Source organism: Nilaparvata lugens, chromosome X (genome assembly GCF_014356525.2).
Source record: "Nilaparvata lugens isolate BPH chromosome X, ASM1435652v1, whole genome shotgun sequence".
Classification (NCBI taxonomy): domain Eukaryota; kingdom Metazoa; phylum Arthropoda; class Insecta; order Hemiptera; family Delphacidae; genus Nilaparvata; species Nilaparvata lugens.
Window position 1 is genome coordinate 91122204 of NC_052518.1, and position 25988 is coordinate 91148191.

Genomic DNA, 25988 nt, shown 5'->3' on the forward strand with positions numbered 1-25988 from the left:
GTTAGATATCTTATTATTTGAACCGTGATTTGATTTATACAAAGTGCGCCAGAGAAACTTACTTATTTGAAAAAAAATCCTGTACGTTGAATTGGTCGTGTAGAGGGGCAGGAGAGAGGGCGCATCTGGAGGGGGAAGTTCTCAAGTTTATCCTCCCTTAAGTAAATTAGCCATCATGCTCTGGTCTAGAGAGCAGCGGTCCTTCGCAGTTAAGAGCTTCTTTTCTAATTATTGTCGATCACCTTCCGCGCTCGATTTGAAATTCCTCCCCACAGACTCGTTCCTGGCCATAATTCGATTCTGTCGTGGGTTAACTCATTTCAGGAGTGTTGAAGTGTCGCTAAACCCAGAAATGGATTTCAACGAACCATCAGAACTCCAGAAAATATCGAAAGAGTGAGGCAGTCAGTTGTGCGTTCTCCTAGGCGTCCGGCTCGCAAACACGCAGCTGCTATGGCAATTTCTGACTCCACTGTTCGAAGAATTTTCCATGAAGACCTTCAACTTCATCCCTATAAATTGGCTGTTATTCAAGAATTGACTGAACGCGATTTTGTTGCCCGTCAAAATGCATGTGATATGCTGATTGGCAACCTGCCTGAAGACGCGGTCATTTTTTTCAGTGACAAGCCTCATTTCCACATGCGATTCGTCAATGCGATATTTTTTATGGGGTTATTTGAAATCTCTGGTTTATGTCTTTCGACCAAGGACCATAGCACACCTCAAGAACAACATTCGCGACGCCATTGCCAACATACCGATTGATATACTGCAACGAAATTTCAAAAATCGACTTCATCAGTGTATGCGCAATGTGGGTCGCCATTGGTCTGATTTCATTTTCAAGACTGTTTGGAAAAATTGAGATATTGTATCCTCATATAAAAAAAGATTAAAACAGTATCTAATCTAAACAGTACTCTAATTAAACAGTATCTAAAGTACTTTTGTTTTTATTGACCTTTCAAATAAGTAAGTTTCTCTGGCGTACCTTGTACTAAATTGTAGCCTAGTGGATTTAATCTATTTTCAAACACAAATTTTAATTGTTACATCGAGATCATTTCAATAATGTTTTTTTTGCGAAAATATGTGAATCCGCACTTCAATCTGGAAGTCCAACTGAAATTTCAATGAATAATTACCGAATTGTAAAATTTTCCACTTTTCCTTCCGCCACTTGCTTAATAATTCATTTTGAAGAATATTTGAATGAACTTTTCTTGATTATTCTTCACTTATAATTATTATAATATAATAAATTCATCATTTTTTTCTAAAAACGTAATTCAGGGCTACTTAATTTTTTATATGTAAAATAATACCATAGTACCTTTTTGAAAACTTTTTAACATAAAATAACAAATTATCATCATTATCTTTATATAGGATACAGGCTACCCATTAACCCATAGTTAAACAAATTAACATTAGGTTATTACTTTCCAAGTGGGATTGAATTCCAATGAATTGAATCAATCATTCATTATTAATATAAGTTATTTCATGATAGATCATTTATAATTGAATTTACAAACACATTTACATTTTATAGTTTATATAATTATTTGAGGCTCGATTACTTTATTGAAAATAATAATTATAAATTAGCCAATAAAAGTAACAAGCACCAAGGATTGGTAATTTTTATGCTTTCAAAAATAATTTCCACCATAAATTAGGAGTCAGGAACATACAGTCTTCTTATTCTTATAAAGTTTTTCCTCAGACTAAAGAAATATGGAATGAGTGTAGATTAAAAATAACTTATTGTTGCATCAATATGATCAATTTAATTAGAAAGCAAACATAGTATGGTAAAACAAAATATAAAACCTGAGGGAATAAGTTACTATTCAATGCATTTACTACCGTACCGTATTCAATTTATTATTTTTTGAAAAGAAAGAATAACTTGAAAGAAACATGGGAAAAAAGAAGAACCTTCAAACTTATCCATGCATTTAAATAAATAAAAACTTCACTATTTCTTGGAAAGAAGCATGTGGTGAAGAGTGGAAATGTTTAGGCCTATATAGGAAAGAAACAGGGAAAAAGAGGTTTAAGCTACTGTAACTTATATTTTAAAAAAAATTATAATTTGAAAACTCTATGTGAGTTAAAACTCTAAACAAATATCTTGTAAAGAAATAAAATATTGAATAGGTAGTGAAAGGATGCATAAAAAATAAATTCACGAGTGTTGAATATTGAATAAAAGATCCTGATTAGGTAGCCTACTCAAACTAAGAATAAATTGAACTATAGAACGTCAACAGTGCTATAGAGTAATTTTTTATAGTTCCATGTTTCAGTTAAATACTACTTTATTAAATATCGTTCAATTTATTTTCTATTAAAGCCTGATGATTAGTTTTTCAATTCACCCCCACTGAAGCCAGCAGAAGTCTGCTCATGCTCTCGATTCGTGGTGCAATCTCGTGGCGTGGAATAGTACCAAGCTGGTATGGACATGAGTCGGTAGTAGGGGTAGATGGTAGACGTTTGCCACTCGACTGGATTCACGTTCATGTCTAGCCATCGGGCCTGTGTTGTTCAATGTTTATTGCTGTCGTTTAGCTTAATGTCATTTTAATCAAATAACTTCTATAAAATTCATGACTTAAAGTTACAGTGAATAATAGTTTTACGTTCTTTGAATGAAAAAAAGTTGTATTTGAGACAAGTCGTTGACCTGAATGTGAACATTGAATCTGCTTTGTCGTGTCAAGAACCTGGTGCATTCTGCGGCTTAGTTGCCAGCCAGCTCGCGTGTGTTGTGCCGACCTTTTCTCAAGTATCCTTCATGTGCTAGGAAGCCAGCTATTCGTTGCACTATCAACAAAGTTAAAATTTTATAATAGGCTATATAAGGCGGGAATTTTTAAACAGTAATTTTCCGATTGACAGAACCGTACGCATGATCAAGTTGATCAACTCTTCGTTTTAATGAGTCAATGTAACGGACGCTATGGTACTCAGTTAGTGTTAATTGGTTTAGTAACATGACTCGAAATACAATATTTATTTTCACAAATAACTATGAGTGGCCAAAGGTTATCAACCTATTTGGATTGATAAAATGCGCTCTCGGATAGGATACGAAGTTCTTTTCAAATGTGCCGTGTGGATTGTGATCTAGTGTCTATAAAATTATACTACACAACAGTAATCCATTGTGATTTGTTATGTTTCAATTAAAAATTCTGGCTTCCACAGTTCACCTGGAGAACCAGTCATCACTACCGACTTCATAATACAGACGGAATACTTCCGAATCCAAGTAAGTGAACTTTACTTATTAGCATGGGAAATGTTTTGATGCGATTTGTTTGTTTGGGCTTCCTTTCACGGCAAGTTTTCAATCAAGATTTCCAATAGTAATGGAAGAATATTCTTTTCTTCTGAAGAAGCGCAAGTGAGGTTTCAATGAATGTAAGTAAGTGGAAGAGTTGTCATGACGTTTGAATCGTACCGTATCTGTCATTGTTGTACACCCGGTTGTCCGGCAATGATTATCATAACTTACTCTGTATCTAAAAGTTTCCAATTTTTATTTTGTTTGATTGGATGTGTACCACGTATATTCTATATGACTTGGCACGTGGAATTATCACTTCCACTCTTGATTAGTGGATACCTTTTCAGAGAAGGAATCAGGGTATGAATATCATTATCATTGGAATCTTAACGGGAACTGTACGCGGTTTAAAATCATACATCTTTCAGCAGAATTGTATTTTAATTAAAAGCGTCACTGCAGTAGAATCATTCAATAAATTTTGACAGTGGTGAATCCACATTGACTTGGTTATCTCACAGCAATTTGTTTGACATACTACTCCAGACATTGAATAACACTTTCATTATCTGAGCGGTATTGTTTGCTTGCTTATCACTGAAGTTTATATATACGGTATTGCGTCTTGCGCAAGTGGCACTATAATATATAAGATAATTGATAAAAAAGTGGAATAACCAGGGTTCCTTTTGAATAAATTTGCTGCATCTCACGTATCTTTGATAAATTAGTTGATAGAATTGGACAAATCTCCTAAAGCTTGAGGATGATTTCATGAATCTCATTTTAGTTCAACTCGGTCAACTGAATGGTAATAATGAATGGACTTGGTAAACTGATTGTATCTTATCATTTATCTTAATCTTCATTTTATTGTCTTCATCGACCCTGATGATAACTGGAGTTGCCTGAGAATCATCTCTTGATGAGTCTAATGAGATCTGCGTGGGTGTCTGAAGATGTGCTTCTTCATAGGGATCAAAAATACAACTTATATTCCTCGTTATTTTAGTTTTATCTGATGTGGTTGTGAATGTTTTGGCGATGCTGAATAAACAGAGTAAAATTATGAATAGAATAACTTAGAACAAATATTGCTTGTAACTTCAAAGGAGACAAATGACATCCAAAGGAGGAAGGAAGGACTAAACTTTTGTGAGCAAACCCTTGAGAAGTAATGGATGTATGTGTGTACTTTCACCGTACTGATAGAATTAAGATGGTTTTCACTATGTGTGTGGTACAAGAGGGGGACAACTAGGTATTTTTGTGACATGCTATTTTTATAAATTAATATAAAATACTACACATGAAAGCTACATGGTTTTTAGAAATATCGGAAGAATGATCTTATCTACAATGTCTTTCATTTTTTTCTATAATCTCTAATATGTGTGCAAACATTTTGTCTACAAAATTGGAAATTCAAAATCAGGAACAACCATTCTTTGACTCTGTCTTTCTGAGTAATTTGCAACTATTTATATTCCACGCACACCCCCTAAATGAAGTAGGAAAATATCGTATTCCACCCCCTTACGAGAAAAAAAATCGTCAGTAGTCATTTTAAAAACTTCTGACCTTTTAATTGGTCCCCCAAGATTAGATTTTGACCCCCCCCCCAAGAATTTCCACCCTCCCCCTTTGTCATTCCTGTCTATTCTAAGGTGAATACTTACTGTACTTAATGAATTAATGAAGCAATTATAATATGTTAAGGCCACTATTGATTTATATTCTAAAAAAACAGTACTTGAGTAGTAATGCTCATGATGGCATTAATGTATAAATAATTAAATGAAAAAATGGCATCATCTTAGTATGGAAACATTTCTCTACATTTCTGAATCAATAGTATATTATATTTCAATAGGCTGGATAATAACTTATAACGGCTTATAAAAAACACTATATCTATGCTTCAATTGAAATTATCTAAGCTGGCTCATTGCATTCTCAAGTTTTGTTCAACTAAACAATAGGAAAATAGAAACAGCTGTATTGTCTCTGGCGTAACGTTAAAGTTCTTAGGTGCTGTATAAAGAGAGAACTTAATATTCTTCTATGAAAAACTATTCTATTTAGCTTATAAGATGCTTCAATGACTGATTAGTTGGCATATACTATAATTTGTTTATATAGGTAGTGCATCCTGTTCACAGTACTATAATATGTTAAAAAAGAATATTTTTCAACTCTCAATAAAAAATTTACTCATCAAGCAGTTTGTATTCTCTCAATCTGCAAATTTGTATTCTGTTACCATACGCAAAACTAAAAGTGTGTCTTCATTATCATATTCTGATTCATGACTCTTCTAGTCCTAGTGCGATCTGTGAGATGATACAAGTCATGACTACAAATTAGCAATGCTTAGTAATGATGATGATTCTTGACAGTCTGCAGTCTGCACCCATCAATGCCAAGAATTCATGCAATTTCCGTTTCAAATTTACAAAGACTCACTCATGGACAAATTCGATTTTTATGTGACGTTTAAACTCTGCAGACTCTATGTGACTTGTCTATGAATAACAAGTAGTAAAGTTTAATATTTGCGAACTGCATAGTTTCTGAAACTATAATGACGATAACTGTAATATACTTTACCAATCTATAATAAATTGTGATCCTCAATAAATTAGAGTAACGAGTAACGGAAAGTCCAAGTGTTGATTATCCAAATTCCGATTTATCAAGAGTCTTTATCGTTGACATAATTACGAGGCCTTGCCCGATATTACCGTCAAGAGACACTGCAGTTTCTGACGTTATTCTTCAGTCAATGACAAGGAAAATGGTTGCAAATTACATCAGAAAGATGGATAATATCTAGTCTTTCTATTCAATATAAAGATTGGTTCAATAACCCAGATAGCCCGGAATAAAGAAGTTGAAGTGGTTTTCTGATTACAATAAACAGTCTTTTATTATTGATTTGGTTTCATTTTCACTGGTATTATTATGCTTCAAACTAGAGTGTAATATGGCTATCAATCAATTTCATCAATCGCAATAATACAAAAATAATTGAATTTAATTTTTTTATTGATTCATACAATAAGTACATCATCAAAATGATAGGGAGAGAAAAAATGAGGTAACCTTCTGCTATTACTCTCCCAAATTTAGATAAAATTACATATAGTCCGAAATAGGTTGTCTTGTAGTCGTTCACTTCTCAAAATTTTCAGTTCTTGATAATTCTAAACCAGATTTTTAAATTTAGATGTTTCAAAACCAATCCTAGAAGAAATATTTCACATTATTTTCACTAAAATAGGAAATTTTCACTAATTGCATTATAGTATTTATTGATCATCATAATTACAATACCTTTAAACTTATGTAAGTTCAAGCTATTTAACGATATAGATTATCAATATAAAATTGTTATTCAACAATAATAGTTATTTGTCGATCTAGGATATAAAGAGCTACTTTTTCCGAGGGGGGGGGAAGAGAAATAGTTGTTTATTCGCTATGAGCATGTAGGTGGAGGGGATTTCAAAAACATAGGAAACGCCCGTGGCGGAATTTCCCCCTATTTAATTCGTCATCAAGGCCACAATTTAACATGGGGAGGATAGGGATATTGTATTTATAATTCAAAATAGTTGCTATTTGTAATTTTTTTATATTCTCTTGTAATTTTTTCTACCTTGCAGGGACCCTCCTTATATATTATATAATCACTAATTATAATACCTACTGTATGTATAACTATTAAGTGATGTTTATACTTTGAGTTTTAAACTTTGTAATTATTATTAAGGATGAATAAATTTGAATTAGAATTGTAAAAATAACCGTAATAAGGCATTTCTTCTATCAATTCCTTAGTCCTGAAAATTAATCCGTTTGATGAATCTAGAAGAAAATATATTTCAGCTTTCAGTTGAAATCGGAGAATACGTAACCGTCATATAGATTCACATAAAACTGTCAGCATTCCATATGAATTACATCTATTCTTTTAATTTAACTAATGCTGACAGATTAGAGCGAGTCTAGGTGCCGGTTGCACAACAGCCGGTTAAATTTTAACCGTGATTAATTACACGAGAACCAATCAGAGAAGCCGTCTTTTCAAAAACGCCTTCACTGATTGGTTCTCGTGGAATTAATCATGGTTAAAATTTAACCGGCTGTTGTGCAACCGGGCCTAAGAATAATTTGTTTAATTAAATGAAAGTAGATTTCAATAATTTCTATCAAAGTAGACAATCAATTTAATCACTCCTCTATTGGAATTTCTATCATCCATGAAAATTTATCACAGCTGTGATATGTAAATAATCATATTTAAAATCGAAATATTATGGAACTATGAAATGGACTGAATAAATTGAATTTAAAGTTATAACATTTTTATAACACTGTAAAAGATTTATTTACTTTAATACTGAAGTTGAATGTCCAACCACTGAATACAAGAAAATAACCACAATAAATCTATACTCCAATATGAATGGGCTTTCATATACTTAGCTCCCATACTTTGCACGTTTTAAATTGTGGCCTAATTGACGAATTAAATTTCGATAATTATCCGACAGAGTGCAGATTAGTAGATACTCATAGCCAATACAACAATTTATAATAAGGTATTACAGTTTTATAATAAGGTATTTAAGGGTTTTTAAGGCTGTGCGAAATCTAAAAATAAACTTTCTACTGGTGATATTTTTCAAAGTTTTTTGATTTGTACATCATCAAGCTATCAAAGTGAAAAAGTTTTCTCAGGGAAACATTTTTTTCCAATCATAACTTTTCGAGATATGAGCGCCCAAAGTTTAAATTTTTGGAACAGAACATTTCAAATTCGGTGAGAGATAAATCCATGAGATTTAGAGGATGAATTCTGCATGGTAATTTTGATTAAATAAAACAAAAAATTTCGGAAAATATCAATTTCTGAGAAAGTTATTCAATTTACTAAAAATGATCAAAAATAACTAAACATAAATTTATTTGAGTGCTTTAAAGACTATATAAAACTGTTGTATACCATATTGTTTTATCTACGACCACTCAAGCAAAGTGTCCCATTGCTGACTTGTTAGTCCAGTCAATATAGACATAAAAAGAGGGTGTGCTTGCAATTTATATTGTAGTTCTGATTTTTTAATATATTATTTGGGTACATAAGAGAAGTCCAGAACCAATTTCTTCATGCAAAATTTCCTTGTGCTAAATACAGAGTGGCCCAAAAACCTCGTATTTTCGGTTCATTTTCGAGCTTTCAGCTATTTCTGCTAAATCTCGTGATCGGACAGATAAATTTGCTCTCGCCTTTTTTTCAAATCATGAAATTCTTAATAAAATGAGATCATTCGGAACTCTTTATCTCCAATGAGTATTGAGTTATGATTTTTCAAAAATCAGTGAAATTTGGAAAAATCAATTTTGATGAATTTTAATTTTTGATCAACAATATCTTCCGATTGTAAACATTTAGATTATAACTCAAAATCCCTCTGGGCGTATTTTTGTGCTCTACAATCTGAGATCAGGGAGAGCGCTCTATCTCAAATAGATTTCTAGGTACACCTGACTACAATGCTCCTTGTATTGTGAAAAACACATAATTTTCAGCTTCAATCATCATCACCAATCACATTGTCCTCTCATTGATATTTCGCACAATGACATAAATTCATGAGATTATGTTCTATGAGAATCACCCGCTAGATGCACTCCATTTCAGTATTTCCTGGTGGATAAGCACGCTTAAGGACACCTCAAGGATCAAAATTTCAAACACTTATAACTTTTGACAAAATGCTCAGATCTCATCGTATTCCACTTCATTCTTCTCGGCTTGTCAAGGCGATCCAAAATCATGCATCATAAGTCAAATTTGGTCGAAAAATGAAAAATTTATTCTTGAGTGTATGTAATTAAGCCCATATTCCAATACACAAGAAATGGCCAATTTCTACGATGAAATCTGAGCATTGTGTCAAAAGTTATAAGTGTTTGAAATTTTGATCCTTGAGGTGTCCTTAAGCGTGCTTATCCACCAGGAAATACTGAAATGAATTGCATCTAGCGGGTGATTCTCATAGAACATGATCTCATGAAGTCATGTCATTGTGCTAAATATCAATGTGAAGACATTATAGTTGGTGATGATGGTTGAAGCTGAAAATTGGGTGTTTTTCACAATACAACGAGCATTGTTATCAGGTGTACCTGGAAATCTATTTGAGATAGAGCGCTCTCCCTGATCTCAGATTGTAGAGCACAAAAATACGCCCAGAGGGATTTTGAATTATACATCTAAATGTTAACAATCGGAAAATATTGTTGATCAAAAACTAAAATTCATCAAAATAGATTTTTCCTTCAAATTTCACTCATTTTTGAAAAATCATAACTCAGTACTCATTGGAGATAAAGAGTTCCGTATGATCTCATTTTATTCAGAATTTCATGATCTAAAAAAAAGGTGGGAGCAAATTTTTCTGTCCGATTACGATATTTGGCAGAAATAGCTGAAAACTGGAAAATGAGCCGAAAATACGAGGTTTTTGGGCCACTCTGTATCTAGCACAAGGAAATTTTACATGAAGAAATTGGTTCTGGACTTCTCTTATGTACCCACATAATATATTAAAAAATCAGAACTACAATATAAATTGCATGCACTATAAATTGCATGCAATAGTGACAGGACTATGTAAGGTAAGAAATCAACAAACTAGCCTATATAAGAAAAAAGATTGAAATAACAATAGGTATAAAGCTACTCAGAGAGAGTGAACAGTAAACTTGAAATACTGAAAACATGACATACTGAAAACTTGATGAACTGGGAACTTAATGAACTGAAACCTTGAAGAGCTTGAAACTTGAAGAACTGAAAAAGCCTGATAAACTAAAAACTTGAAGAAATGAGAACTCGACATACTGAAAACTATATGAACTGAGAACTTTATTAGCTGAAAACTTGTAATACTGAATACTTGATTTAGTGAAAACTTGACAAATTGAAACCTGCTTCGGAAACCGTGTTATAATGGTCAAGTTGTTGCATAATGTTCTCATTATAGCATACACTAGTATTGAAAATCCATAGCGAAAAGTCCTCTGTTATGGGATATATTTGTAATGCTGTAATGTTTAGGCCTACATTAAAACATGGTCGTAGATAAAAGTACGTTTTATAAAGATGAAGATAATACCATACAAAAATATACCGATAATAGATATCATAGAGAAAAGATACTGGCATTGTTCGTTCGTCTCTGATGAAACCCAAGAGATCTCTTTCAATCCTTTTTCTGAGTAATGGGAAAGATGGTGATAAGAGTTGTTAAGTCATACACTTTTAGGTGGGTTCCGAATCTCCAGGAAGCAATTTTTTTTTAACTTGTAAACGATATTCAGTATTGTGGATTTGGCTGAAGTGGTCACGTGTTCAGTCTCCTAGCCACCGTTCTCGCTATAGTGAGGTCTACGTCATAATTGCAGTATTGATTAACATTTATGTTGCTATCCTTGTCCATTATTCAACAAAACAGATAACGCTATCCTTTTCTTGCTCTTCAATGTTGCCAGATCGTATTTTAACAATAATAATAATAATAATAATAAATTTATTTCCTTTAAAAAAATACAAACAAGCAATTAAAACATAAAAAGAACAAAATATCTAAAATGCAATACAATAGGTCTATACAAATATAATTGATTTAAAAATATTAAGCTCAACTTACACTTACGCGACTCAGGTCGAGAAGAGACTCGACTCCAGTCGAGAGCATGTGTTTTCAAATAGTGACGTCGAAGAGACTAGATTCGACTGGTCTGAGTGTCACCATTTGGAAACACATGCTCTCGACTAGAGCCGAGTCTCTTCTCGACCTGAGTCGCGTAAGTGTGAGTTGAGCCTTAATCTCAATTATAAAAATCTATTATCAGAGAAAACTTCTATAATTGCTATATTTGTATTCTGTGCTCTTACTAAATCATTAAAAGATATATTTTCTTGACGAATAAAATATAATTGTTTATTTTAAACACACTGAACAGCTAATATTCAGATATACCGATATCAACTATCCTCTATAGAAGGCATTGGCAAGAAAGAGAATCGTCAGCGCTGTTCTTCTATCTCCACTGCCATTATAACGTAGACCTCACTATAGTAATAATGTGATTATTATACAAAATGATCCAATGAATTGAGTTTTCTGTGTAATATCTGCTTATGGTGATACAAAGATAAATATACTATAGTCCCGTGATGCACAAACAATTTTCCTCCAGTTTCACCAAAATCTATAACAATATATTATGCATTTTTTCCTTGATTTGCTCAAGCATAAACTATATCAGCGCTTAGGGTGGAGATGCCGGGACTAGTTTTAGTCCTGTTATTCAAGTAACCCCAGCACCACTGTAGCAACCCACCTACTGAAAGTAATTAATAAACTACATTTCAATAAAAAAACCATTATACATACAGAGTGGGTGAAAAGTCTGAGAACGGCTTAATATCTCATACACAAAGGTGATTTGATCCTACGAAAATTGAAAATACTACTTCAAAAATCTGGTCCGCCATCTTGGATCCGCCGTTTTGAATGCAACTCTATTTTTTTTTAATAGGAAGGTGGTCATGCGATACATGATTTCAATAAGGAATTTCAAGACAAAATGAACGACAAAAACCGCACATCAATATCTCAAACCGTCTCGAAGATATTCACATTATTAACCAATACCACTTATCAGTTTCATTTCTGATTTGATGGTATTGATTTATAATGTGAATATCTTCCAAACGGTTTGAGGAAAGGATGTGTGGTTTTCGCCATTCGTTTTTCCTTGAAATTCTGTATTGAAATCATGTATTGCATGACCACCTTCCTATTTAAAAATAAAGTTGCATTCAAAATGGCGGACCAAATTTTGAAGTCATAGTAAAGTAGTATTTTCAATATGAGTAGGATCCCCGATCACACCCACCTTGAAATCACATTTTTTATGAGATACTAAGTCGTTCTCATACTTTTTTCCCCCTTTCTGCTTTGAATAGTATCGATTAATAATTTGAATATCTTCGAAACGGTTTGAGATTTCGATATGCGGTTTTCGCCATTCATTTTTTCTTAAAATTCCGTGTCGAAATCATGTATCATAATTATGACCACCTTGCTATTTAAAAAACAAAGTTGCATTCAATATGGCGGACCAGATTTTTGAAGTCGTAGTAAAGTAGTATTTCCAATTTTAGTAGGATCCCCAATCACAGCTACCGTCAAATCACCTTTGTGTATGAGATATTGAACCGTTCTCGGACTTTTCACCCACTCTGTATATTTTGAAACCCTTTAGCTATTAGCTATTTGAGGGATAGAAAAAGGGATTAGGGAGGGATTGGAATTAGTCCCGTGATGGAAAAGTGGTAGGCTACTGAGTAGCTAATGTTTTCCCTAGGGACTCAAACTTACCCCCTCACCCCCTCAACCACCTATTGAAACTGACTATGTGGGAAAAATTTAGTCCCATCGGAGGGAAAAAATAGTTGGTATTCTGTTTCAGACGGCCTTATACTCTGGTATTTTCAACTTTCGAATTGAAATACATTTTATTTCCTATTTTATACGTGTTACACCAATTCAGAAGTTATAGAAATACAGTATAAGATACTTGAGAGAGAGAGAGAGAGAGAGAGAGAGAGAGAGAGAGAGAGAGAGAGAGAATAGATGATAGAAGTACAGTAGTCCAATACGTTTTTCGATACTAGCTGGAGGAAGAGATGTTGTAATATATTAATTTACAGTTTTACTATCACTATTTGCTTGAAACATTTTGAAATACTCTGTATGTCACATCAGATGTATAGTCACAGAGAAAATATAGCATGAGAAGATATCCCATGGTAAAGAGGGTTTATGTTCCAATTTTCAATGTTAACTCAAGCCGATAGTCCTAGTAGTTCTTTTTCGTGGAGCTATGTGCCGCTGGTAGACTCTCATAATGTGCCGTTCATACATTCTCACCTGGACAAGACATCAATAGAAGACATTAGTCGCTGGAGTTGACAAAATCTCTGCTTGAAATAGGGAACATAAACGCCCTATACCATCTTTGTATGCTAGACTAAATTTTATCTATCGTATAGCCATCTGTTTAACCATACGCTTACGTCAGAAAAATTTCTTAATTAAAACATGAATAATGTTATATATTGCGTATAATTTTCAGGCTTTTCCGTCTAACGTTTCTCCGAACATGTGCAAAACTCTGTATACCCCCACTCGCATCCAGAGAGAATAGTATAGGATTGCTTCTATTCTCTCTGCTGGCATCTGAAGCGTAAAGCGAAGTAGTTACACTCACAATATTAATTGCTAATCTTCTCTAATTTCTCAGTATCACTAAAATAAAAGAACTGATAAATTAAATAAGTAATACGTGTTTTCACACTTCAAAATGGCATGAGTGCTGAAACTAGTTGTTTTCATTCTTTATACAAAAAAAGTATAAAGAGGTTACTAGTGGTTTTTATAATTCATCACTGAAATAATATATTTCGCTAGGTTCTGAGTAATGTATCTGATAGATGGCAGCAAAACTAGCTTGTTTTATAATTATCCTCTCTATTCGCCTAAGGATAAAAGCCAACTTAAGTCATAGAAGTTTTGTCAGTTGGTTGGGCTCCGAACCAATGGCAGGTGATCTTGAAAGAACAAAAAACATGAATGGAAGTTATTAGTGCTAGCAAAGATGATAAGAAAACTCACTAAAGAGTTAACTTCTTATCATCTTTGGTGCTAGAGGCAACAAGCGGCCACCCTTCCAATGAAAGTACCGAGCACAAAGCCATTCATGGAATCATTCATTGAACCGATCAAGTTGAGCTTCAGATATTGTGAAATACTTGTATCTAGTAAATAAAATACTACAGTAAGTGAAATCTAACAATATTGAGTTTTGATTCAATCGTGCTGCATTTTTATGAGTCTATAGTTACAAAACAAATCCTAGGTACATAATTTACTTGTCCATTAAATACAACCCAGCCCATACCATGTACTTTGATAGTAATCTGATTTCAATGAATGGCTTTCTTATAATTTCGATCCAGCTCACGTATAATGTAACTCCAATTATCATGAGATATAACGTTTTCTATTCAAAATAACTATTTATTTGTTTCTACTTCTCTTTATCCTGTTTGAATGAACTGTGTACAATAATTGAGCATCATCTATTTGATTGAAATACAATATTTTAAACATTTCTAAATTTCAAACATGGATGATTTTGCAAACATCTGATATGATGAAAAATGCCACAATATAATCGACTCATTGGACCCAGTTCTTCTCCATCTTCAACAACGAAATTCTGTTTTCAAAAATTTCACCAACAAAAATTGGAAAAGCTGGTATTTCAATATTTTTGTGTGAGATGTACATATTTGTGGAGAATGATGCTCTGCTTCACTGCCATCATGATTTAATAAAGTTTGTGCTGAGGTATTCATGCGTTGTGTGCATCTTCCCATGTTGACTTTTCCAGGATTACGAATAATATTTTCAATTTCACTCTAAGCCTAAAGCTTATGAAATATCTGATATTTCTGTTGATTTTTGTGAATCTACTAACAGTCTTTGTTACCTTCCTCACAAAATAAATATCCATTATAATCCGGGACTTGTTGACTTTCATAACTTCCGATTTGATTTCAACTGTGTTGAATGAAACATATAAATTCTTTTATAACTCGCTGTTTTTCATTTTTACAGCTTTATATCAATATGAAATCCTCTTCATATCTGTAAAGTCTGTTTGTTGACTACGGCTTAGAGGCTTTCCCGTCATTTACCAATTTCTGGACATATAGGCTCTGGGCAAAGGTGAAAAATATTTCACGTTCCAATAAAGTAATCCCTTAAAAACGGAAGTACGCCGGAAATGAAATTATTTTCCGATACTTTCCTTGTGTAGGCCTACGGTATTCCACTTTTTTATCTCTGATTTCGGTCGCTCAACGTGTGCATATGGCGTTTTACTCTGAACCAATGACACATACTTTGAACTGATCCTCCATCTTTAATCCAAGGTAGGGGGAAAAATATTGGAAAATATCGTTTGATAGTGGAAAGTTTGTGTAAAAAGCTATCAGAAGTTGACGAGTCACGGTTTGCTTATCGTTTTTTTTGCCATCAAAAATTCAAATACTCCTCCAGGGGATTTACTTGAGCTTTTGAGTGCGGGGACTGATGGAGGGAGTAGTTAATCGACAAAAAAATGAACTACTCCTTGTTTTTCCGTACACTGTCCACATTGCTCTCGGCAGTATTGACATGGATTTAAAAAAAAATCATAAAATCCTTTCCCCTGGAGGCTTGAACTGCCGCCGCCACATTATATTGACAGCTGATAGCTTGGATTGACATTCTTTGAGAAGGTTGAGTAAACGTGACATGCTATTAGCTGGATTGACTTTTAATAAATAATTTCGAGGCTGATCACAAATTGTTGAAACTTGTGATCACATTGAATGGTTTCATTCCATAACGCGTTTATTCATGTATTGTATGATAACTAGTTTATCAAGCTGCTGTGGTATAAATACTGTAAGATAAACAGCCTGACAGACAGATAGTTTACTCGTGAGTAAATTTGTCAATCATGGATTGGAGTCAAACATCTGAACAGACTATGATTTGTATCTTCCGTTTACACTTGGTTTTCTCGAGGCTCACTTCTTCCAGTTTTCCAGCTTCCTTACAAAACGTGTTAGTAGAGTTGTAGCTTTATTATTGATTTGGGTGTCAAAGGGAGATGAAATGTGCAATCGAAGCGAACGAATGACTTTTTCCTATTCAAATCAATATGAAATGATACAGCAATATACCTTTTTATGTTTTGCTTAGTACAGTACTTATAGCCCAGTTGATGTTTTACAGTGAATATGAAATGTATTACATTCTATACTCACTGATCTTGTTTGTTAATCTGTGCTGACATTCGGTTCTAGTTTCGGAGTGCTATATTGTGCTTGGACCGATTTCAAAAGTACTTGGATGTTCATAGTATTCCATGGATATAAAACATTTTTACTGTCAAAAACCCTGCAAACTCAATATGTTTTCTCCACATCGAACAAGATTCTCAAAAATCAGAAAATTCAGTTTTGTCATGTGAAATCAACCATTTTATTACAACAAGACTCTTTATTTCAAATTAAGTTTATTCTACTTAAACATTCCATTTTAATCGAAGATTTTCATGGAGTGACTTCAAGAAAAGAAAAAAGCTATCTTCTCAATATAGTTTAAATCGAAGTATGAAGACAAATTTTAACAATTTTATTGTAACTTGTATGACACTTTTTCTTATAATACTGTAGTGTTACAGTAGTAAATAGTTAACTGCCAATGTTGATACAAATCTTGTAACTCTATCAATCAAATAGGAACGAAGAATTACACCACAAGTATCCGAAATTTGATTTAGTATTGGATTGTCATAAATTATATATTACTGGCGGATGTGATCAGGACGATAATTAATGATTCATTCATCAATTACATTCGACGATAAACGCAAACGTTCAAACGAAAGTATATTTGATTTAGTACTCCAGTGGTTACTGTATCAGCCGATGAACGTTTCCGATATTGAAAGTCATATCTTTGAAAAGCACGAGTATATCAGTTTTCAGCTCTTTGAATCGGATGCAAGTTGGAATTCCTGCTGCGATTTTGAATAGAGTTTGCCAATCGCGCACAGATTTCATCAGAGGGTCAGGATATTATGGTCTCGACTGCCTCCGACTGTTCGAACTACCCCAAAGATATTAGTAGACTGACTGGAAGTAAGCTCGTTAGAGGAAAAGTATTTCTTATTAATATTCTTCAGATCTTTGAATTACAGTCAGTCCAGTTTAAACTTTATATAATTAATTCCGCAAATGTAAGGCCATGATCCAAGAATTGGAAAATTCTTTCTTCTTTCAGTAGAACATTAATATATTGGGTAAAACCTATCTGGATGGGGGCATGGAACGGTCAAGAGAGCACAATACCCCTCCTTCAACACCGGTGGAATGGGAAACAATAACTTTATCACTGTATCATTTATCACAGTTATTTGCTAAAATTCTTGAAATTCGCTTTGAGTGCGAAGCAATGGAGCTATGATTTGTCATATCACATCATTTCATTGAAATCACATTATTTAACATTTATTTAATTGTCATTTATCACTGTTATTTGCTGAAGTTCTTGAAATTCGCTGTGTGCGAAGCAATGGAGCTAAGAATTGTACTTGAATCATGCCAGAACTTCCTTCTAACTTATTTTAATTTGACTGTATTATTCCCTTGTCAAATTTTTTCTAGTCTTACAAACTTTTTGAGGAAGACTTGGTGTCAAATTTTTTCTAGTCTTACAAACGTTTTGAGGAAGATTTGGTGAGAGAGGGATTATGATATTTGAAAGACCGCTCGTTATTCTCATGCCAATAAAATTGTATCAGGAGTTCATTAAAATAAATTTTTCTCGCCGCCTACTTCATTCGAGAATTGAATCTTGTTCATTCATAAGGAATTATTCTAAAAAATCATTACATGAAGATTGAAATGGAAAGTAACAGATTCAATAATAGAATAAATTTGATTTACGTTAAATAAGTAAAATTTGGTTCAATCTACTGTGTGAACTTCATCGATTTTTTGAATGTTTTCAATTTTTGAGTAAGTTTATTTCTATCAAATAGAAGACTTTATCCTGTATTAATGTTCTCAGATAATATAATTTAGAAGATAGTTGGCATCTGGACATGTTTGAAGCGTTGGATATTCCGTTCCGTGTCATTCGTAATAACGGGATGCATAGACCGTGCCGGTCGCAATTTACAAGACACAGAAATTGTCTGAAAAGATACGCCGGGAAACCCTAAACCCTCTGTTGTCATTCCAGTAATGCAACCCATTACCATGATCATTAGAGAGTTATTCTACGAAATGTCCATCAGTTCAGATTACCTCCACTAATAGGCGTTATTTAGCTTCTGCTCTAACAAATGAAATGTTAATGGAGGGGAGACGTATTCATCCGTGTGTCATTAACTCAGAAGTATTGTTTCTAATAGACACCGTTATTGGTTCGACTCAAAAAATTGAAGGTTTATTTCTGTGATCAACCGTAAATGTGGTCAGTTTAATCTGGTTTCTGGTGTAGTGCTGACAATATTTCTGTGCATTTCTCGGGAGTTCAGCCCTTTTACTCAGTAAGTTACTACTCACGTCCTCAGTAGAGTATTTTATTGATTTCTATGTGTTGCTTACCTGATCTTTAACCATGTTACCTAGATAGATGGTTGTAACCTTCTTACTTCTTAAGCAATTAAACATCACTAAATCAAATTTATTTTTGATACTAAAGTGAGGTCCACGTTATAATTAATGGCAGTGTTTGATTAGCAATGGTATTGCTATCCTTGTCTATCATTCAACAAAGCGGATAGCGCTATCTCTTTCTCACTTTGCTCTGTTGCCAGATCGTCTTTTTACAATGTAGAATTAATAATTAATGAACAAAATATTACATCTTAATTATGAAAATTCATTATAAAATTATTGAAAAATATATTTTTTTGCTTAAAAAAAAATATAATTGATTATTTTAAACGAGAATGAACCGTTAATATTACATCAATACACCTGTCAGCTACCGTCTATAGAAGGCATTCACAAGACAGAGGATCGACAACGTTTTTCTCCTATCTTTCTCCACTGTCATTATAACGTGGACCTCACTATAGTGTAATGCTGCATTGCTTGATATTTTATTATTTGAATTTTCTTTAAATTATTAGTCTAACCTGTAATACAAATAGAATGTAAATGGATTTCGTTCTATGATACGATCGGATATGGTCCTATAGTATATGTATTAGAGTATACCATCCTTATAATATGATTCTTCAATTGCAATTCGTCAATATTGTGACTCTCATCTCACATGATCTTTACAATTTCCCAAATAATGTCATAATATATGATTTATCATATATAATATATGATTTAAGAATAATATATATTATGCATAATAAATGATTTAAGAAATCATAATTCCATTATTTCGTAGCTCCCTCAGCAATTGTTAAGGTTTTGATTCATGTAACTTCCAATTTTCATAATAACTAGGATAAATAATTATCCAATTTGAATTGAAAGTATTTTAGTACTCAATATTTTTTTTCTGAATTGTTTCATTTGTTACTTTATGAATTGTAACGAACTTACTCAACCCTCTTCATCATCCTTCCCATTACCCACGCACAAGTCCGGGGCTTATGTGGGCATCACCCGTCAAGAAAGTGAAAAAATATTCATCTTGGAATCCAATTGAACTATAATACAAAATGAAATTTCATTGATATTAAACTATAATACAAAATAAAATTTCATTCATATTATTCCATGCTGACGCCTATTGAAGATTTCCTATGAAATGAATTCTCAATGAATGAAAATTGAAATATTCAATAAAGTTTTCGTGAAATTTCTCATCCTATTATTGATGGTACAGGATCATTTTCCCCAGTAACTTGTGGATACATTTTATCGTGCATACATTATTTTCGGCAAGTGATCAGAGAAGGTAGAATCGAGACAAGTGAAGTGTTGCCATCACATCTATGCAAATCGAACACATCTTTCTTTCTCACTCATCTTGCTTGGTGCCAATTATTTAGATACTTCTTCTCTCGACAGATTCTTATTAAATTTATCCGCCTTCTACAGCTTGTACGAAGTGTTTAATGTATAATTTATAGTAGTTTGATGATTATTGTAAGAAGTTTGGAACTTGGGAAACCAAAAGTTGAAGAATAAAATTAATCGTCTTCATGGACTTACAATCAAAGTCCATCATTTACTCTCTCGCTAAATTTGAACACTACTTATCAGTTAACATCTCTTTCTACAATACGTAGAATCCTTGAGAAAACTCTCGCATACTTACCAAGTTTATTCTGAAATCGAAAATCAATATGTTTCTTATTACCTTGATCAATAAATAAATTGTAGATTATAAATTGTTCATTGATTATAGATTATAAATTGTTCCATAGATTGTGGATTGTTTTTAAATCAATCATCAACCAAAGATATAAGCGTTACGATCCATTTAGTTACTGCCGAATGCCCAAAATTGCATGTGTCTAAATCTGACGTTTCTGACGTATGCATATCGACTTGCATGTGAATGACGACTGATCCTCCCACACACGGGTACAGTCGCCAGTCATGCGTATGTGAACCGTCCTATTTGAATATATATGATTTAGGGCAATCGATAGTGACTCCAGAGAATGAAAAGCTTTCATCTGTTGTCGATGATTATCATATTTCCTTATAAAATAAGTATCCTTGTAAAACATCCCTTGATGTATATAAAATCAATATTTCAAGTGGTTTTTCAATCACCCTTTTCTCACGAAATGTTTAGAACGTTTGTACACGTTGATAATCATGATTCGCTTTTAGAAGTTGACCACATTTACGTCAATTTCGACAATTTTTACTATACATTGTTACTATACTTATAGTCTTATATTAACTTTTATCCTTCCCCTTCAATATTCATATCACTTGTCCCTCTTCATCATCCTAATAATCTCCCTCCGATTGTCATAAAATGGCCTGTTTAAAAGGAGAGCTCTATTCAAACTACTTTTTTGAAGAGTAAAGTGGGTTCAAAACATGTGTACTATTTCCAAAAGATTATTCCATTATGGTTATTATTTATTATCTATTCGTTCTATTTATTTATGATGAATAGCCTACTACAAATAGATTATTCCATTATGATTACTTATTTATTATCTATTCATTTTATTCATTGATAATGAATAGCCTACTACAATAACTAAAATCAAGTAAATCTTTATTTAGAATTATGAATTCAGAGTTATTGAGAATCTCCAATTCAAGCTGCTTCGGAACTATCGTTTTCGTAGCGTTTTTGCAATACCTGTTTCGTGTTTTGTTTGTTGGGTTTTTTTAATTGCGGCTTCCTGTGACTCGAAAAATAATTGGCCAAACTTCTAACAAGGTGTTGAAAAGCAGAACTCACCATCTATTGTCACACGTAATCCATTGTAGTTCTGAAACTCTGAAATCCACTCTATTGGTTATTGACGTTCGATTCGTATGTATTTGTGAACACAACGTCTCTTCATTAGACATAACTTTTAATTATTGTTGAAACGAAAACGTTCCCCACGTGTGGGTTTTTCCAACGGTAGTATTGTGTCACCCCTTTTGAAGGGGTTGATCACCCCTTTTTATTGGCCGGATTTGAAAAAAAAATCGTGTGGGCGTACCATTACTGTTGGTAACTTTATGATATTTCAACGTGGGAAGTGCACTAACGAGATGTATCGTTGTCCTCGCACCACGCACCTTTTGTGCTTATTTTCGGTTACGAATCTAAATAGACAAACTTTACAATCACTTTGGGGGTTGTTTTCAGCCACTGAGTTAATGTAAAAAAGGTGTCAGATTCATTGACATTGTAGAATATGTCAACCTTTGAGTAGTCATATCTGTCAGTCAACTTCTGTCATAGGAATCAGGCGGTTCGTTCTTCTGACGATCATTTCAGTTTATTTACGTCCACTTTAACGATCCGTTACAGTTTGACGTCGCTTCATTATTGGAAGTCTTGAGTCTACTTGCGAGAATTGCATGCCCTGTAGAATGTTAATAATAAGAGTATTATTCACATGTAGCATGTTGTGCATACTTAGAACCTTGTTAATTAGAACCGCAACGAATCATTTTTCACCTTGAATCACTTTCTAAGAATATTTCCCGAGTTTAGATACTTCAATATAATATGCAGTGGAGTCTTGATTCTTGATAACTTGAACCAAATCATGATTTCCAAATGTTCCAGTTGTAACATGCGTAATCGGAATTCTCACTTATCCTATACCAAAAAGTATTTGCACAGTACTTTTGAGAACATAATTATTCCAATTCCAGAATATAATTTTTCTATTAATGCCTAAATATATTTAAAATCACATTATTCTGGGGTTTTGTGAATTTTATCTCAATTTTCCTTTTTTTTCTAGTCTGCTGATTTGAAATTCCAGATCCTTGCTTCCAGTCTCTCTCTTTTTTCATTTTGAAAGGATTCTTTTAGTATTAATTTAACAAACATTGATTAATGAAGAATCATAATTTCGTATAGGTAGAGAATAAGTTCAAATAGCCGTTAATTCTATTCCAGGCATGAAATATTTTCTATTAACCTAGCATTGCTCTGACGTTAATGAAAATTTCTGTCAACATGCGCTCTAAATCCAATATTGACGATATCTGCTATGAAAATTTATAATTAACAGTCTATTATGAACTTCATCTACCTCCCAAAGCATTGTTTTCAGCCGTCATATTATAGCGTTCAATTTCTAGGAAGCACCTTTGATGTGAAAATTGAATTTTAATACAGTCAACTAAACAAATGCAATATAATTGTTGATCTGAATGCCGCAGGCAATGAGGCAAATCAAAATTTCAATTAGATGAGTTTAGTTGGAAGTTTTTCCTCCATTCAGAGCAATACAATAGTATAAACTGGAATGTGTGATTGAGCATTGAAAATAGAGCATCCAACTTCAGTACCCACGGCAAACATAATAAGCTCTTATATAGTGATCCCGAACACCAAACAACGCTGTCTATTGTTTGACAAGTTTTCCTGGTTTAATCAACATCCCTATTTCTGGCAGTCTAGTCAAAGAGTAAACTGCGATATGAGCAAATCGGGAAAACAGCTGTATTGTTTTCCATGTACATGAAGTTTACCCTTAATTAATTCCACTGTTCCCCTTCCGTTCTCTTTTTGCATTGTTATTTATAACACAACTAACCATCTTTCATGTCCAGTAGTGAAGAGCGCAATTAAAGTATTCAAACAATCTTTCTCATTCCCTTTACAACGGTTTAGCTTTACAACTCGCTTCGTTCGCCTCATTCTCTGGTAGATGGTATGAGGGAGTGAAGCGTCGATTTTGAGCGTGATTCTAGGAATTGCTCACTTTTGGAAGCTGAACGTGCTGAGAGAATTTCAATATTTTGGTTGGTGGGATGTTTAGATCCACCCAATCCCTCTTCAACAGACTGTAGTCTCGACATTTAATACAATTATCGTGCTTCATGTGATGCCTTTTTTCCTCTATTCTGAAACCTTCATACTGTAGCAGAGAAAAAACATGAAAAAACTGCGGTAAAGGAACCGCTTTGCTCATATCTCTTTTATCTCTTTCGACTTTTATTACTCTTGTTATGAATGTTATCATCGCAGTTCATTATGGATAACAAATTCCCATCTCTTAATTATTCCTTCATCATATTCCTATTTACTTGATAATGATGTACATTATAGAGCTAAAATCACTTCATTTATATGGGCCACTTTTGTTTAAATTAATAAAAACAATATAAAAACTTGTAGTACCCTTTATTAAAAACTTTGAAATATTTTTATGACTAGTTTCGACCATAATGGCATTTCAACTTGAAATATTTTAAAGTTTTTAATGAAGGGCACTACAAGTTTTTATATTGTTTTTATTAATTTGAACAAAAGTAGCCCATATAAGTGAAGTGATTTTAGCTCTATTATGTATATCATTAACAAGTAAATAGGAATGTGATGGAAGATTAAATAAGAGATGGGAATGAGATGGGAATTTGTTAATCATATTTGTTTTTATTAATAATAGAGCTACTTCATAGAGTATTCAGAGACACAACAGGATTCAAGCCTGAAGCATGTTCCTCAAATTGAAGGAATCTTCATCTTGCTATGAATTTTGAGATGATTTAATGTACCCAATACAGTTCATTATGGTACAGTATTCACATAATACACGAAGGCAACAACAATGAACTATCGACTTTCAACTTCTTAGTTTTGCTGAAAATGAATTTTTAAAATCGATAATTCAAAAATAGAAAATTAACTAATAATGATAATAGTATGGTTCAGAAATAGGTGTGTATTTCGTCACTCTGTTGAGAGGAAGAGAGACTAAGTCGAAAAATACTGAACTCTACAGAATGTTTACAGTGTTTCTTATCTGCTGAGCAGATGTACAGGGGTGTCCCATGTAGATGTAGTCCCATCTGAGAGTGTATTCTGTATCCATCTTTCCACGTTAAAAATAGAATTCCATCAGCGGCTCGGTCTCTAAAGATATTCTAGCTTCCTTCCTTTTCGTAACTCGTGTTTATTCTATGATTAAATAGCTCATACATCTAGGATCTAGTTGCATCTACGTTTAATTGAACATTCCATTATTACTTTTTGTGTAGTTGAGAAGTTGATATTGTGGTAATTATTTATTAAATAAGAAGACTAAGAAATTGTCAAAAAACACAGATTTAAATGATAGTTAGAAAGACCGGTTTCGGTTGTTACACCATTGTCAATCTTTGATAAACCCAGCTTATCAGAGATTGACAATGGTTTAACAACCGAAACCAGTCTTTCTCTCATTTAAATCTGTGGTTTTTGACAACTTCTTAGTCTTCTTATTTAATAATTCCATTATTGTATTATCTTTATCATTCCTCTCTTCGATCATCTACATAATATTATATGTAGTGTTGTTATAATTTTTTTTTGGAGGACCCATCCTAAATATGAACCTATTGTTCAACCAACCATTTGAGCAATTTAATTATGTTTATCAATTATTGTGTAATTTCCTTCTTGCTTCATCCATGTAATAGTGTTGTTTTTTGTTTGTGAATTGTATTTATTTATTCATCTTAATCGGCGTTTCTCTTGTTACATATTCTACTGTTAGTACTCTAATACTGAATAATCCTGTATATATTGAATTTATGGTATATTATGTGTATATTATATTATATATACTGTATGTACTTCAAACTAGAGTTTAGTCTGGACGTCAGGAGAGAGGAAGCTCTTTTCTCCCCTACCTTCTTCTTCTTCTTCTTCTTCTTCTTCTTCTTCTCCATCATCATCTTCTTCTACTACTACTCCTTCTTCTCATATTCTTCTTTTCTCCTTTTTCTTCTTCTACTTCTTCATCTTCTTCTCCCTCTTCTCACGTTTCTTGTTTAAATATGTATGTGCTCTCTACACTATATTTCTATAATGTAACGTTCAATATTGGAATACCGCATCCATGTAATTCAGCAACCTTCATCTATCATTAGAGTAGAACATCATAATAGTATTTTATTCTTGTCTGTTGCTTTTGACTACTTAACCTTTTTTGTTCATTATACATGCACATTTTTATTCCACTAATGGATGCTCCCCCCACCCCCAACCATCCGCATCCTCAAAATAGAAAACCGTGCCCTTCTCTCCCATGTGTTACCTTTATCGTTGATTGTTTTTTGCTCTTTTCATTCTAAAAACAATTACGATCGATAATGTATGTGGTAATGTGCTCGTTTATGCAAAAGTGTCGAACGAACGAGATGAAAAACGGTTGGGGGATGGGGTGAGAGAGAGAGTGACAAAGAGATTAAGAGCTCGTGTGAGTGTGTATGTGTGTGTGTGGCAGGTCAGCGCGCTGGCGCCGTATGTGGGGTGAGGGGGATTGAAGAGGGGGAGTATGGTAATGACAGTATGTACCTGGCCTCCGAATATCG

General features: G+C 33.3%; 1 protein-coding gene across 9 annotated transcripts in view; it reads left to right on the top strand.

The window, feature by feature from the left end:
- Positions 1-2456: 2456 nt before the first annotated feature.
- LOC111043953 (latrophilin Cirl) overlaps positions 2457-25988 on the top strand; it is a 166935-nt gene continuing 143403 nt past the window's right edge. For 2 of the 9 annotated variants that reach the window (XM_039442673.1, XM_039442674.1), the window contains exon 1: positions 2457-3286. The gene's annotated coding sequence lies outside the window, so the exon portion shown is untranslated. The remainder of the gene's footprint in view (positions 3287-25988) is intronic. The other 7 variants (XM_039442660.1, XM_039442663.1, XM_039442672.1 and 4 more) reach the window with 6 other exon arrangements.